Source organism: Hemiscyllium ocellatum, chromosome 4 (assembly GCF_020745735.1).
Source record: "Hemiscyllium ocellatum isolate sHemOce1 chromosome 4, sHemOce1.pat.X.cur, whole genome shotgun sequence".
NCBI classification, from domain to species: Eukaryota; Metazoa; Chordata; class Chondrichthyes; order Orectolobiformes; family Hemiscylliidae; genus Hemiscyllium; species Hemiscyllium ocellatum.
The window spans coordinates 26,947,328-26,962,956 of NC_083404.1; positions in this window are offsets into that span (position 1 = coordinate 26,947,328).

A 15,629-nucleotide genomic window follows, 5' to 3' on the forward strand; every position below is an offset into this window, starting at 1 on the left:
TGTGGGGGGGGGGGGGGGGGGGTGCGGTGGGGGGGAATGCGGTTGGAGGAGGGAGTAAGTTATGAGTGTCTGTGAGAGAGAGTGTGTGTATGTGTGTGAATGTAAAGGAGCATAAGTCTGCGAGAGAGTGTGTCTGGGAGTGTATGTGCGAGCGTATGAGAGAGGATCTATGTGTGTCCATCTATCTGTGTGTGTGTTTGTATAGTGCAATGGGGTCACCTGTAGTGTGACATGAACCCAAGGTCCCAGTTGAGGCCATCCACATGGATACTGAACTTGGCTATCAGCCTCTGCTCAGCCACTTTTCGTTGTTGTCTGTCCTGAAGTCTGCCTTGGAGGACGGTCACCTGAAGGTCTGAGATCGAATGTCCCAGACCACCGCAGAATTATATTTTACTTTGCTCAAAAGCTGCATGAATCCATGTAAGATTCTGTAAATCTGTTTTTTAGATTAGAATCAGTCTGACCATTGTGGCACACTCAGCCTCACACAGGGAAACTCACACTTTCAATACATTATCTGGGCCGACATGTCACCAGTTGTTAAATTTCACTTGCGAATGTAACTTTTAAAAAAGGTTTTGTGATTTACATACGAAAGAACTGAAACGAACATGGTCATTCTAAAAGATAAGAGACTTAACAAACAATCCAGGTCTTTTTCAAAATATAATTGCAGTTACATCACACTGTAAACTTTTGCTATAAATTTTATGTCTTGCAATCTTATTCTCCACAACTACCTGATGAAGGAGCAGGACTCAGAAAGCTAGTGCTTCCAAATAAACCTGTTGGACTGTAACCTGGTGTTGTGTGAATTTTAACTTTGTACACCCCAGTCCAACACCAGCATCTCCAAATCAGAAAAATTGCGGGTTTGAAGTAGATTGGTGCCTAGAACAGATTACAGGAAAAGACTCAAAATCAGAAATTGCTGAAAAGTCTCAGCAGGACTGGTAGCATCTGTGTAGAGAAAGTTTTGGGTCCAGTGATCCTCTTCAGAACTGACTGCAGCAGAGGTCAGCCCCTAAAATTATTGAACTCAAGACTGAGTCCAGAAGGTTGCAAAGTTTCCAAGTGGAAGAGTTCTCTCAGCTTACGCTGAGCTTCGCTGGAGCACTATAGCAAGCCCAAGACAGATATTGGCCAAGGTGCATAGTGGTGTATCAAAATGGCAGGCAACAGGAAGCTCAGGTTCATTTTTGTGGACTAAATGTAGGTGTCTGCAGGGCAGTCATCCAGTACAGAAATGGAGGCAAGATCATGAAGTGATTTAAACAAGACGTAGTTAACTATGTATTATGACCCTCTGGCACCTTCACTTGTCTGATATTAGCCTGATACTTCCACTTACCATAAGTGGAAGTATTGACCACTGCTGGGATATCCTGGAATCTCTGGCATTGGTGCCGTACTTAAAAGTTTGTTGTGCACCACGTAGAGTGATGGCAGTCTGGAGCTGCCCTGCACAGTTTGTGCATTTGCCTCATACATGACAGAGAAGGGGAAATTATTGTGCCGCTTTGTGTTCAGGCATCTGGAATCCTGATGGATGGAGTGGTGCAGAAGAGGGATGTTCTCTTTCCCCAGGGCTGCCAGAAAAGGCAACAACATCAGATATCGTTAGCATAGCCCAAGATTGCCACCTGCCCAATGTGGTCTCAATTCAGAGCAATGCTGCAGGAGAATCAATGATCCTTGCTGCTCCTCCAGGGTAAGTGCCTGTAGAGGCCAAAATCATCTCTCTTCTGTTTCACTGTCACATGTAATGTCTTCTCTCACTTACTCTCATCAACCTGACTTCCCCCACCAGTCTATTTTCTATGCACTTCCTCTGCACTCTGACTCATTCATTGACTCTACCTTTAACCCTAACTCTGCAATCTAACTACTTGCGTCACACTCAAACATTTCCTTTTTCTCATAAGACCATAAGACCATAAGACATTGGATTGGAAGTAAGGCCATTCGGCCCATCGAGTCCACTCCGCCATTCAATCATGGCTGATGGGCATTTCAACTCCACTTACCCGCATTCTCCCCGTAGCCCTTAATTCCTCGAGACAACAAGAATCTATCGATCTCTGCCTTGAAGACATTTAGCGTCCCGGCCTCCACTGCACTCTGCGGCAATGAATTCCACAGACCCACCACTCTCTGGCTGAAGAAATGTCTCTGCATTTCTGTTCTGAATTTACCCCCTCTAATTTTAAAGCTGTGTCCACAGGTCCTAGTCTCCTCGCCTAACAGAAACAACTTCCTAGCGTCCACCCTTTCCAAGCCATGTATTATCTTGTACGTCTCTATTAAGTCTCCCCTTAATCTTCTAAACTCCAATGAATACAATCCCAGGATCCTCAGCCGTTCCTCATATGTTAAACCAACCATTCCAGGGATCATCCGTGTGAATCTCCACTGGACACGTTCCAGTGCCAGTATGTCCTTCCTGAGGTGTGGGGACCAAAACTGGACACAGTACTTCAAATGGGGCCTAACCAGAGCTTTATAAAGTCTCAGTAGCACAACGGTGCTTTTATATTCCAACCCTCTTGAGATAAGTGACAACATTGAATTCGCTTTCTTAATCACAGACTCAACCTTCACGTTTACCTTTAGAGAATCCTCGACTAGCACTCCCAGATCCCTTTGTACTTTGGCTTTACAAATTTTCTCACCATTTAGAAAGTAGTCTATGCATTTTTTTTGCCAAAGTGCAAGACCTCGCATTTGCTCACGTTGAATTCCATCAGCCATTTGCTGGACCACTCTCCCAAACTGTCTAGATCCTTCTGTAGCCTCCCCACTTCCTCAGTATTACCTGCCTGTCCACCTAACTTCGTATCATCTGCAAACTTCGCTAGAATGCCCCCAGTCCCATCATCCAGATCATTAATATATAATGCGAATAGCTGTGGCCCCAACGCTGAACCCTGCGGGACACCGCTCGTCACCGGCTGCCATTCCGAAAAAGAACCTTTTATCCCAACTCTCTGTCTTCTGTCAGACAGCCAATCCTCAATCCATCCCAGTAGCTCACCTCGAACACCATAGGCCCTCACCTTGCTCAGCAGCCTCCCATGTGGCACCTTATCAAAGGCCTTTTGGAAGTCTAGATAGATCACATCCACTGGGTTTCCCTGGTCTAACCTACTTGTCATCTCTTCAATGACATGAGAAAGCAGCCCACACTAAGACTGAAAGAACCAAGACAGGCAATGTTTGATATTTAGCTCCTTGCCCCTGAAAAAGGAGATGATACGATTGTGACCACCCTGAACAGCTGGCTGACAGTGCACTAATCCCTGGACTGAGGTGAAACCAAGGCCTTGCCACATGGATCAGCATTGGGCCCAGTGCTTTTCATTATTTATATAAATGATTTGGATGTGAACATAAGAGCTATAGTTAGTAGGTTTGCAGATGACACCAAAATTGGAGGTGTAGTGAACAGCAAAGAAGGTTACCTCGGATTACAACGGGATCTTGATCAGATAGCCCTGTGTTTCTCATGACTGATCCACCTAGCCAGCATATCCCTGGACACTATCAGCAATTTAGCATGGCCAATCCAACTAACCTACACATCTTTGGACTGTGGGAGGAAACTGGAGCAACCAGAGGAAACCCATGCAGATATGGGTTGAATGTGTAAATTCCGCACAGTTGCCCAAGGACGGAATCAAACCCAGGTCTCTGGTGTTTTGAAGCAGCAGTACTAACCTCTGAGCCACAGTGATGCTTGCTTCACATGCAATGTGTTTGCCATGTAGGCTCTGGTGCCTGCTGTAGGTATTATATTGAGTTGGAATAGTGCCTTTCGGCAAACCATTCATCCCCTTGACTGACAACTGCTGACAGTAATGACAAGTTGTCTGGCTTTGTGCCTGTGGGAATAGCGAGGCAAGGCAGACATAGTGTGAGCCTTTAAACTCTAGCTGAGGGAGAAAAGTGCAAGCAGGCAAGGCAGAAATAGAGTCATATAGTCATGTGGATTGCAACATGGAAACAGACCCTTTGGTCCAACTCATCCATGCCGACCAGATATCCTAATCCAATTGAGTCTCATCTGCTAGCACCCAGCCCATATCCCTCCAAACCTTTCCTATTCATATATCCATCCAGATGTCTTTTAAATGTTGCAATTGTACCAGCTTCCTCTGGCAGCCCATTCCACACATGCGCCACCTTCTGCATGAAAAAAATTACCCCTTAGGTCTCTTTTATATCTTTCCCCTCACAACCTAAATCTATGCCCTCTATTTCTGGACTCCCCGACACCAGGGAAAAGACCTTATCTATTTTCTCTATCCTTGCCTCTCATGATTTTATAAATCTCTATAAGGTCACTCCTCAGCCTCTGACACTCCAGGGAAAACAGCCCAAGCCTATTCAACCTCTCCTTCTAGCTCAAATCCTGCAAACTTGACAACATGCTCGTAAATCTTTTCTGAACCTTTTCAAGTTTCACAACATCTTTCCAATTGGAAGGAGACCAGAACTGCAAGCAATATTCCAAAAGTGGCCTAACCAATGTCCTGTACAGCTGGAACATGATTTCCCAACTCCTGCACTCAATACTCTGATCAATAAAGGAAAGCATACCAAATGCCCACTTCACTATCCTATCTATCTAAAACTCTACTTTCAAGGAGCTATGAACCTTCATTCCAAGATCTCTTTGTTCAGCATAACTCCCTAGGACCTTACCATTAAGTGTATAAGTCCTGCTAAGATTTGCTTGCACAAAATGCAGCACCTCGCATTTGTCTGAATTAAACTCCATCTGCCACTTCTCAGCCCATTGGCCCATCTGATCAAGATCCTGTTGTAATCTGAGGTAACCTTCTTCACTGTCCACTACACCTCCAATTTTGGTGTCATCTGCAAACTTACTAACTATACTGTCATGCTCACATCCAAATCATTTGTATAAATGACAAAAAGTAGTGGACCCAGCACTGATCCTTGTGGCACTCTACTGGTCACAGGCCTCCACTCTGAAAAACAACCCTCCACCACCACCCTCTGTCTTCTATCTTTGAACCAGTTCTGTATCCAAATGGCTAGTTCTCCATGTATTCCATGAGATCTAACCTTGCTAACTAGACTCCTATGGGTAACCTTTTCGAACGCCTTACTGAAGTCCATATAGATCATGTATACCACTCTGCCCTCATCAATCCTCTTTGTTACTTCTTCAAAAAACTCAACCAAGTTTGTGAGATATGACTTCCCACGCACAAAGCCATGTTGACTATCCCTGATCAGTCCTTGCCTTTCCAAATACATGTACATTCTGTCCCTCAGGATTCCCTCCAACAACTTGCCCACCACCGACGTCACAATCATTGGTCTCTAGTTCCCTGGCTTGTCTTTACCACCTTTCTTAACTAGTGGCACCATGTTAGCCAACCTCAAGTATTCTGGCCTCTCACCCCTGACTATCAATGATACAAATATCTCAGCAAGGGACTCAGTGATCATCCAGGTAGGAGTTTGCACTAAGAGAACGCATGGGCTGTCTGACTTGCAATCTGGTCCAATTTGTCAGTTGGCTAGCTGTCCCTGTGTACAAGTGCAACAGTATTATAATAAAAAATACTGGTACATTCTAACATGTAACATTAATGTGCAGAACCATACTGTAAATAGATCTTAAATGTGCCATGATGAAGCAGAGAGGCTGGTATCAATGTCTTTGGATGTGGGATGTATACAGTCCCTGCGCATGGAGTGTGGCCTGAAATGTTGGTGGTAGCCAATGTATCTTCTGAGCTATCCCATGCATGGAGACTTGCATTAGAATGCCAAGCACGGTACTGATTAACAATTCTGAAAGTCTCCACCGTACATGGAATTCAGAGGCCTGCGCAGCTCATAAGAAAATTCGAGGGAAAGCTGGTGCCAGGTATCAAAAATGGAGATCTAGAGGAACAAGTGATGAACTGGAGTTGTCAGATCCCCGCTCTGTCGTTCATGTTGGAAATTCTCAGCTTTTATTTTCTATCCAATGGGTGGGGGAATGAAAAACTGCGTGTAAATGCGGTATGATTAGGTATTAATGAGCCACTCATTAGTAAAAAAATGCAGCACAATGTCCAACATTTTGTTCGAAAATTTGATTTTTTTATCTCAACAACAAGAACAGCCTTGCTCAAGTTCATAAGTTCATTAGATATAGGAGCAGAATTAGGCCATTCGGCCCATTGAGTCTGCTCCACCATTTGATCATGGCTGATAAGCTCCTCACCCCCATTTTCCTGCTTTCTCTCCATATCCCTTCAACCTATTATCAATTAAAAATCTGTCTAATTCCTTAACTTTACTCCCTGTCCCAGCATTCACTCCACTTTGGTGCAGCGAATTCCATAGATTCACATCCCTTTGGGAGAAATAGTTTCTCCTCAACTCTTTTTAAATTTGCTACACCTTTTCTTAAGAGTATGACCTGTCGTCCCAGAATGCCCTACAAGAGGAAACATTGGCTCTATGTCTATTTTATCCACACCTTTTGTCATAGAGTCATAGAGATGTACAGCATGGAAACAGACCCTTCGGTCCAACCCGTCCATGCCGACCAGATATCCCAACCCAATCTAGTCCCACCTGCCAGCACCTGGCCCATATCCCTCCAAGCCCTTCCTATTCATATGCATATCCAAATGCCTCTTAAATGTTGCAATTGTACCAGCCTCCACCACTTCCTCTGGCAGTTCATCCCATACACATACCACACTCTGTGTGAAAACTTTGCCCCTTAGGTCTCTTTTATATCTTTCCCCTCTCACCCTAAATCTATACCCTCTAGTTCTGTACTCCCCGACCCCAGGGAAAAGACTTTGTCTATTTATCCTATCCATGCCCCTCATAATTTTGTAAACCTCTATAAGGTCATCCCTCGGCCTCTGACACTCCAGGGAAAACAGCCCCAGCCTGTTCAGCCTCTCCCTGTAGCTCAAATCCTCCAACCCTGGCAACATCCTTGTGAATCTTTTCTGAACCCTTTCAAGTTTCACAACATCTTTCCAATAGGAAGGAGACCAGAATTGCACTCAATATTCCAACAGTGGCCTAACCAATGTCCTGTACAGCTGCAACATGACCTCCCAACTCCTGTACTCAATACTCTGACCAATAAAGGAAAGCATACCAAAAGCCTTCTTCACTATCCTATCTACCTGCGACTCCACTTTCAAGGAGCTATGAACCTGCACTCCAAGGTCTCTTTGTTCAACAACACTCCCTAGGACCTTACCATTAAGTGTATAAGTCCTGCTAAGATTTGCTTTCCCAAAATGCAGCACCGCACATTTGTCTGAATTAAACTCCATCTGCCACTTCTCAGCCCATTGGCTCATCTGGTCCAGATTCTGTTGTAATCTGAGGTAACCCTTTTCGATACCCACCACACTTCCAATTTTGGCGTCATCTGCAAACTTACTAACTGTACCACTGATGCTCACATCCAAATCCATAATGTAAATGACAAAAAGTAGAGGACCCAGCACCGATCCTTGTGGAACTCCACTGGTTACAGGCCTCCAGTCTGAAAAGCAACCCTCCATCGCCACCCTTTGTCTTCTATCTTTGAGCCAGTTCTGTATCCAAATGACTCGTTATTCCTGTATTTCATGAGATCTAACCTTGCTAACCAGTCTCCTATGGGTAATCTTGTTGAACGCCGTACTGAAGTCCATATAGATCAAGTCTACCACTCTGCCCTTATCAATCCTCTTTGTTACTTCTTCAAAAAACTCAATCAAGTTTGTGAGACATGATTTCCCACACACAAAGCCATGTTGACTGTCCCTAATCAGTCCTTGCCTTTCCAAATACATGTACGTTCTGTCCCTCAGGATTCCCTCCAACAACTTGCCCACCGCTAAGGTCAGGCTCACCGGTCTGTAGTTCCCTGGCTTGTCTTTACCACCCTTCTTAAACAGTGGCACAATATTTGCCAACCTCCAGTCTTCCGGCACCTCACCTGTGACTATCGATGATACAAATATCTCAGCAAGAGGCCCAGCAATCACTTCTCTAGCTTCCCACAGAGTTCTCGGGTACACCTGATCAGGTCCTGGGGATTTATCCACCTTTAACTGTTTCAAGACATCCAGCACTTCCTCCTCTGTAATCTGGACATTTTGCAAGATGTCACCATCTATTTCCCTACAGTCTATATCTTCCATATCCTTTTCCACAGTAAATACTGATGCAAAATATTCATTTAATATCTCCCCTATTTTCTGTGGCTCCACACAAAGGCCGCCTTGCTGATCTTTGAGGGGCCCTATTCTCTCCCTAGTTACACTTTTGTCTTTAATATATTTGTAAATTCTCCTTAATTCTGTTTACCAAAGATATCTCATGTCCCCTATTTGCCCTCCTGATTTCCCTCTTAAGTATACTCCTACTTCCTTTATACTCTTCTAAGGATTCACTCGATCTGTCCTGTCTATACCTGACATATGCTTCCTTCTTTTTCTTAACCAAACCCTCAATTTCTTTAGTCATCCAGTATTCCCTATACCTACCAGCCTTCCCTTTCACCCTGACAGGAATATACTTTCTCTGTTTTCTCATTTCTGAAGGCTTCCCATTTTCCAGCTGTCCCTTTACCTGCGAACATTTGCCCCAATCAGCTTTCAAAAGTTCTTGCCCAATACCATCAAAATTGGCCTTTCTCCAATTTAGAACTTCAACTTTTAGATCTGGTCTATCTTTTTCCATCACTATTTTAAAATGAATAGAATTATCTTGAATACCTCAATTTGATCTCCCCACATTCTTCTAATTTCCAGAGAGTATAGGCCTAAACTGTTCAACCTCTCTTCATACGATAAACCCCTCACCTCTAGGATCAATCTAGTGAACCTCTTCTGAACTGCGTTCAATCTTTCCTCAAATAAGGGGACCAAAACTGTGCACAATATTCCAGGTATGGTCTCACCAATGCCTTGTAAGAATACTTCCTTACCTTAGTGTTCTACTCAACATCTCAAACAAAACCAGAAATTGCTGGATAAGCTCAGCAGGTCTGGCAGCACCTGTGAAGAGAAATCAGAGTTAATGTTTCTTTTCTGGTGAACCTTCAATATCTTGCCTGACAGTTCCATATTTCTTATCATGGCCTACATCATTCGGGAGCTGAGACTATTTCACCTTATATTCTCTCTAAAACCTTCATGACTTTTTTGAAGTGTGATGCCACAAATTGGACAAAATACTCCAGTTACTGTTGAACTAGTGCTGTACAAAAGTGTGCAATAAATTCTTTCCTTTCATATTCTGTGCCTCACATCAAACCCTTGATTTAATATGTCTTTTTAACAACATGCCTTTTAACCTGCTCTTTCAATTTGCTCTGCTACAATCAACAATCTGCACAAAAAAATGCTAGGTCTCTCTATTCCTGAACTCATTTTAGAATTGCAATTTTTTTAATATTGTCTCTCTTTGTTCTTTGCATTAAATTTGATCTGCCACATGTCTGCCTGTAAAACCAACCTATCTATTTGTTTTAAATTCTGTATCATTATTGTTGTCTCAGTTCATAATATTTCCATATTTCACTTCATCATTAAATTTTGTAATTGTTCTCTGGTCATTCACATCTCACAAAGCAGTTCACAGTGAAACCTATTGCATATCTTCCTCTGAAAAACAGAGGAACAACCACCTGAAGAAGGAGTGGCACTCCGAAAGCTAGTGCTTCCAAATAAAAACTTATTGGACTATAATCTGGTGTTGTGTGATTTTTAATTCTGAGAAACAGGCATCAGTGAGGCAGCGTCGATGTCATTTGTGTATTTGTAGAAACTGATTCCCTATCTGCAGATGGTGTTGTTAAGTGGATTCTCTGATTATAATCAGATAGGTAAGAGTGAAACCAAATGATGGTAGCTTGACTGGAAAATTGAAGATAATGAGAAGTGGCTCAACTACTACCAAGAAGCTGAGGACATGAAGGAATAATGTCGTTATAGTAACATCTTTATTGTGTACTCATAACTATTCCAAAATGCCAAATACAATTGGTCTTTTTTGTGGATTTATTTTTCTACATTCATGCATTCACGGAGCTGTTTATGTACACTGAGGTATCTTAATTGCTGTAAACATTTTAGCGTCTTCCTGTTGAGGCTTCACACTGACTCTTTAGCTTTCTTGCCGAAATGCATCATTTCTCTACATTAAAGTAAATCTCCTCATTGTAATTTTAGAAATGAACCTAAGTTAGCACTTTTGTCAAAATAATGGCAAAAGGGTTTTAATATCAGTACATTATACAGCAATTTAAAAGCATTGTTCATATGTAGTAATTTTCAGCTTGTGATGAAAGAAAAATGACATGTTCTATTATAGTGCTTTGCATTGTCTCAGGGTATCCTGAGTTCATCATGTTGAATTACTTACAATCCTTGTTCTTTCAAAACACAAGTTTGTGCATAACAAAGCTTTGCAAATGGCAAATATGAGGGAACGAGTTAATCTGTTTTGCTGGAGTTGCTTAAGAGATAAGTATTGGTCAAGAGAATGTAAAGATTCCCTGCCTTTCTTCAACTGATGTTATGGAACCTTTTACAGACACTTGAATAGGCAAACATTCAGTTTAACATTACATCTAAAATTTGCACCTCTTAAATCAATGAAGATTGTCTGATTGAGTCCAGGAGGGTGTAACTTCTTGACTGAGGCACTCTTTGCTACTGTACCAAACTGCTAATTAAAATCAGAGTTGAGAGTTTAGTGCTGGAAAGGCATGGGCCTGCTGCCTTTCCAGCACCATACTCTTGGCTCTGATCTCCAGCATTTACAGTCCTCACTTTCTCCAGGTTAATATTTACGATAAGTTTCTTGTAAAATTTAGTTTACAGGCGCTGTTGTTACATCCACATTTTCATTAAAATTCATCATTTTTAATAAATTACTTCAAATTTGAACTGATTAAATATTTTTTCTGAAGATATTAAATATTTTCTGGGTATGAGGCACGCAAGCACCGTCACCATTCCCAAGTAGCTATTATTCACATGGGAAATTTGGGAGGATAATTTATATGAAAGACAGGACATCTTACCCACGCCATTGTAGCCATCAGCCTATAGGCACCTGCCATGCCAGCACAGTTGGTAGACAGCAATTAGCTGTAGCAGCCAATAGCAACTCTGCTCCTCACTAATCAAGTATCCTAACGGCATAGTTAATATCAACTGACATTGAGGATTGAATTAGGAACTTAATTGCTCTATATACCACAGTTATCTGCTGGATCAACACAACGTGCCAACTAGAAATCTGGAGAAAGTTCAGTATTTAAAAACAGATGAAATTTTTTTTGTTAAGGTGAACAATATATCACATTGGAAGTAATGAAGCAATTGTCTTATTTTCTGTGGTGATCTTGAGTTTCTGCCAATCTCCCACTGAAGTTATGCAGGAGAACCTGTGTTGAATCTAGAGTTAAGTGTTTAATGATTGATTGATTCATTATTGTCACACATACCAAGATACAATAAAAATGGTTGTTTTGCATGCTGTACAGGCAGCTCTTACCATACAAAATGCATCAGGATAGCAGAACAGAGTGTAGAATACATTGTTACAGTCACAGAGAAGGTGCAGAGAGATCAGAATTAACATTTGAGACGTCCATTCAAAAGTGTGATAACAGCAGAGAAGAAGCTATTCTTGAATCTATTTGTATGTGTATTCAAACTTTTATATCTTCTGCCCAACAGAAGAGGGTGGAAGAGAGTGGAACCAATGATTTAGAGGTTCCTGATTATGTTGGATGCTTACCCAAGGCAATGGGAAGTATAGATGAAGTGAATGGATCGTAGGTTGGTTCGTGTGATTGCTTAGACTGTGTTCATTACTCTGTGGTTTCCTGTGGTCTCGGGAAGAGCAGTTGCCATACCATACTGTGGTGCATCCAGATAGAATGCTGTAAACAAAATAACTAACTTGCAAGTTAAACAATTAGTTTGACCCTTGTATATTTATAAATAAATGTGTTGCTCAGAAGTATTGCTTTGGAAGTAATTTATGCAATTTATGTTAACCTCAGCTGACACTATTATCCAATTCACTCAATTAAAAGTCAACTGAGACAAGTTAGGTCTCATATCTTATTAAAATATATTTTAAGAGTGGTTTTGAGCTTTGAAACTGGGTGAAACTTAAAAGTATTATTTATGAGTTGGAATCCATGATGTCAATTCAATTGAATAAATAGATTCACAACAGCAAAACTCACGTATCATAATCTGACAGTATTTAAAGGGACAATGCATGAATGGAAAATGCTGATGGTCAGAAAGGTCAGGTTACAAAGAATGAGGATATTTTAGATTCAATGACATCATGGAAATTACTCTTGAGGACAGCCAGGATGGTGAGGGAAATACTTGTCCCCAGCATTTCAGCAGGAAAGAAAACATGGACGCAGCATAGAAGATGAGCAGCAGATGTATAGAATCCAGTTCAAAGATGCAGGACAGGAAACATTTCTGAAGAATATTGATATTGAATTTGAAACATTAACTTTGTTTCTCTCTCTGCACATTCTGCTGAACCTGTCGAGCATTTTCTGTGTTTGTTTCTGATTTCCAGCAGCCCCAGTATTTTGCTTTTATCAAAATCTAACCTCCTCCTTTTACTCTTAGGCAAATTCCAGTATAACACATAGTCCTGTTCAGAGGCATTATATTCCTATTAGGGTGAAGGGTAAGGAACATGGGTGAATAAAGATATTGAGCCTTTGATCAAGAATAAGGAATCAAGTATCAGGTATGGACAAGTGAGATCAAGTGAACCTTTTGAAGAGTAAAATGGGTATGGGACATTCTTAAGAAGGAAATCAGGAGGGGAAAAAAGAGGATATGAGATAGTCTTGGCAGATAAGGTTAAGGATACTCCAAAGAGATTCTACCAGTACATTAAAAGCAAAAGAGCAATTAGGGAGAGAATAGGGCTGCTTAAAGATTGACAAGGTCATCTATGTGTGGAACCATAGGTGATGACAGAGATATTAAAGAAATATTTCGCCTCAGTTTTTACTGTGGATAAAGAAATGGAGGCTAGAGAACTTGGGGAATAAATATTAATGGCATGAAAACAGTCCATATTACAAAGGAGGAAGTGCTGGAGATCTTAACAAACATAAAGGTGGATAAATCTTCAAAACTTGATCAAGTGCATCCCAGGACATTGTAGGAAGTTAGGGAAGAAATTGTAGGGTTCGTATCAGAGATATTTGTATCATGTACAAGGTGAGGTGCTAGAAGAGTGGAGAAGAATAATATTGGGCTTTTATTTAAATAAGTCTAGAAGGAGAATCCTGGGAACTATAGATCGGTGAGTCTGATATCAGTGGTGGGTAAGTTAGGGGAGGGGATTCTGAGAGATAAGATTTACATTTGGAGAGGCAAGGACTGATCAGGGGTAGTCAGCATGGTTTTACACATTGGAAATCGTGTCTTACAAACTTGACTGAGTTTTTTGAGGATGTAACCAAAAAGATTGATGATAGCAGAGTGGTATCATGGACTTTAGTAAAGCCTTTGACAAGGTTCCACATGGTAGACTGATCAGTTAAATTGGGTCACATGATATTCAGGGGGAGCTTGCCAAATGGATACAAAATTGGCTTGACATTGGGAGTTAGAGGCTGTTGGTGGAGGGTTGTTTTCAGACTGGAGGCCTTCTGGCCAGTGTGCTTCCACAGGGATAATGCTGGGTCCAATTTTGTGTGTCATTTATATAAACAATCTAGGCAAGAATATAGATGGAATGGTTAGTAACTTTGTCAATGACTGCAAAATTAGTGGTATGGTGGACAGTGAATAATATTAACTAATATGACAAAGGGATCTTGATCTATTGGGCCAAATGGCTGAGGAGTGGCAGATGGAGTTTAATTTAGACAAATGTGAGGTTTTGCGTTTTAGTAAAACAAACAAAGACAGAACTTATACAATTAATGGTAGGGCCCTGGGGAGTGTTATTGAATTTAGAGACCTTGGGCTCCAGGTACATAGTTCTTTGAAAGTTGCATCACAGGTACACAGGGTGGTTAAGAAGGTGTTCAGCACGTTTGCCATCATTGTTCAAATCTTTGAGTATAGGAGTTGAGATACCATGTTGAGACTGTACAGGAATTTGGTGAGGCCACTTTTGGAGTACTGATCACCCTACTATAGGAAGGATATTATTAAATCTGGAGAGGGTTCAGAAAAGGTTTTCCAGGATGTTGCCATGGCTAGAAGATTTATGTTAGAAGAATAGGTTGGATTGACAGGGACCTTTTTCAATGTAAAGTAGAAGGTTGTGGGGTGATCTATTTGAGGTTTATAAAATCAAGAGGGACAAGGATGTTGTGAAACTTGAAAGGGTTCAGAAAAGATATACAAGGATGTTTCCAGGGTTGGAGGGTTTGAGCTATAAGGAGAGGTTAATAAGCCACGTCTGTTTTCTCTGGAGTGATGGAGGCTGAGGGGTGACCTTATGTATGTTTATAAAATCATGAGGGGCATGCAGAGCGTGGTGTGTGTATGAAATGAGCTGCTGGAGGAAGTGGCGGACGCTGGTACAGTTGCAACATTTAAAAGGTATCTGGATGGGTATATGAATAGGAAGGATATGGGCCAAGTGACAGCAAATGAGACTAGATTAATTTGGGATATCTGGTCTGCATGGATGAGTTGGATTGAAGGGTCTGTCTCCATGCTGTACATCCATGACACTGTGACATGGATAAGATGAATGATAAAGGTCTTTTCCCTCGGGTGGGTGAGTTCAAAACTAGGGGACATATTTCTAAGTTGAGAGGAGAAAGATTTAAAGGGACCTGAGGGACAATGTTTTCACACAGAGAAGTAGTTCACATATGGAATTAACTGCCAGAGGAAGTAGGAGATCCATGTACAGTTACAACATTTAAAAGACATTTAGAATGTTACATGAATAGGAAATGTTCAGAGGAATATGGGCCAAATGGAGCAAAGTGGGATTAGTTTAGTTTGAGAAAGTTGGTTGACAATGCCGAGTTGGAATGAAGGGTCTATTTCCATGCTATACGATTCAATTACACTATAGTAATCACTTTTCATGCACTTCCTCATGCCCTCATTTATTAATTTATTATTGTCATTCACCATAATGTTAATGCAATGTGATACTTCTGTTCCACAATCACAGTCAGCCAGTTCACATATTGCCCATTATTGCCTCCTGAGCATCAAGTTGGACTTTCTCTTGTTTCCTGATGAATGCCACAATATTACGGGATCTATTGCACACAAATGCAATGTGTGTATGTGTGTTGAAAGACTATTTAGGACAAACAGTCTATTTCATTTGTCATGTTTTTCACATCATGATGGCTCCCAGCTGTATTGTAAGTGGTTGGCCCACTCGTAAGTGCTTCGTTGTAATCCTCCTTCTCCTCCTCCACATTCACCTCACCTGAAGATGTTGATGAGCCACTATTATTCTCTCTGCTGGGCAGCACTGTGTAGGATGCAGCACACCATTATCATGCTTCACCCACTGATGTGCCTTTTGACACATGTAAGCACCTGAAGTACCTTTTCAACTTTCCATTCTGTTGTTTTATGATACACATA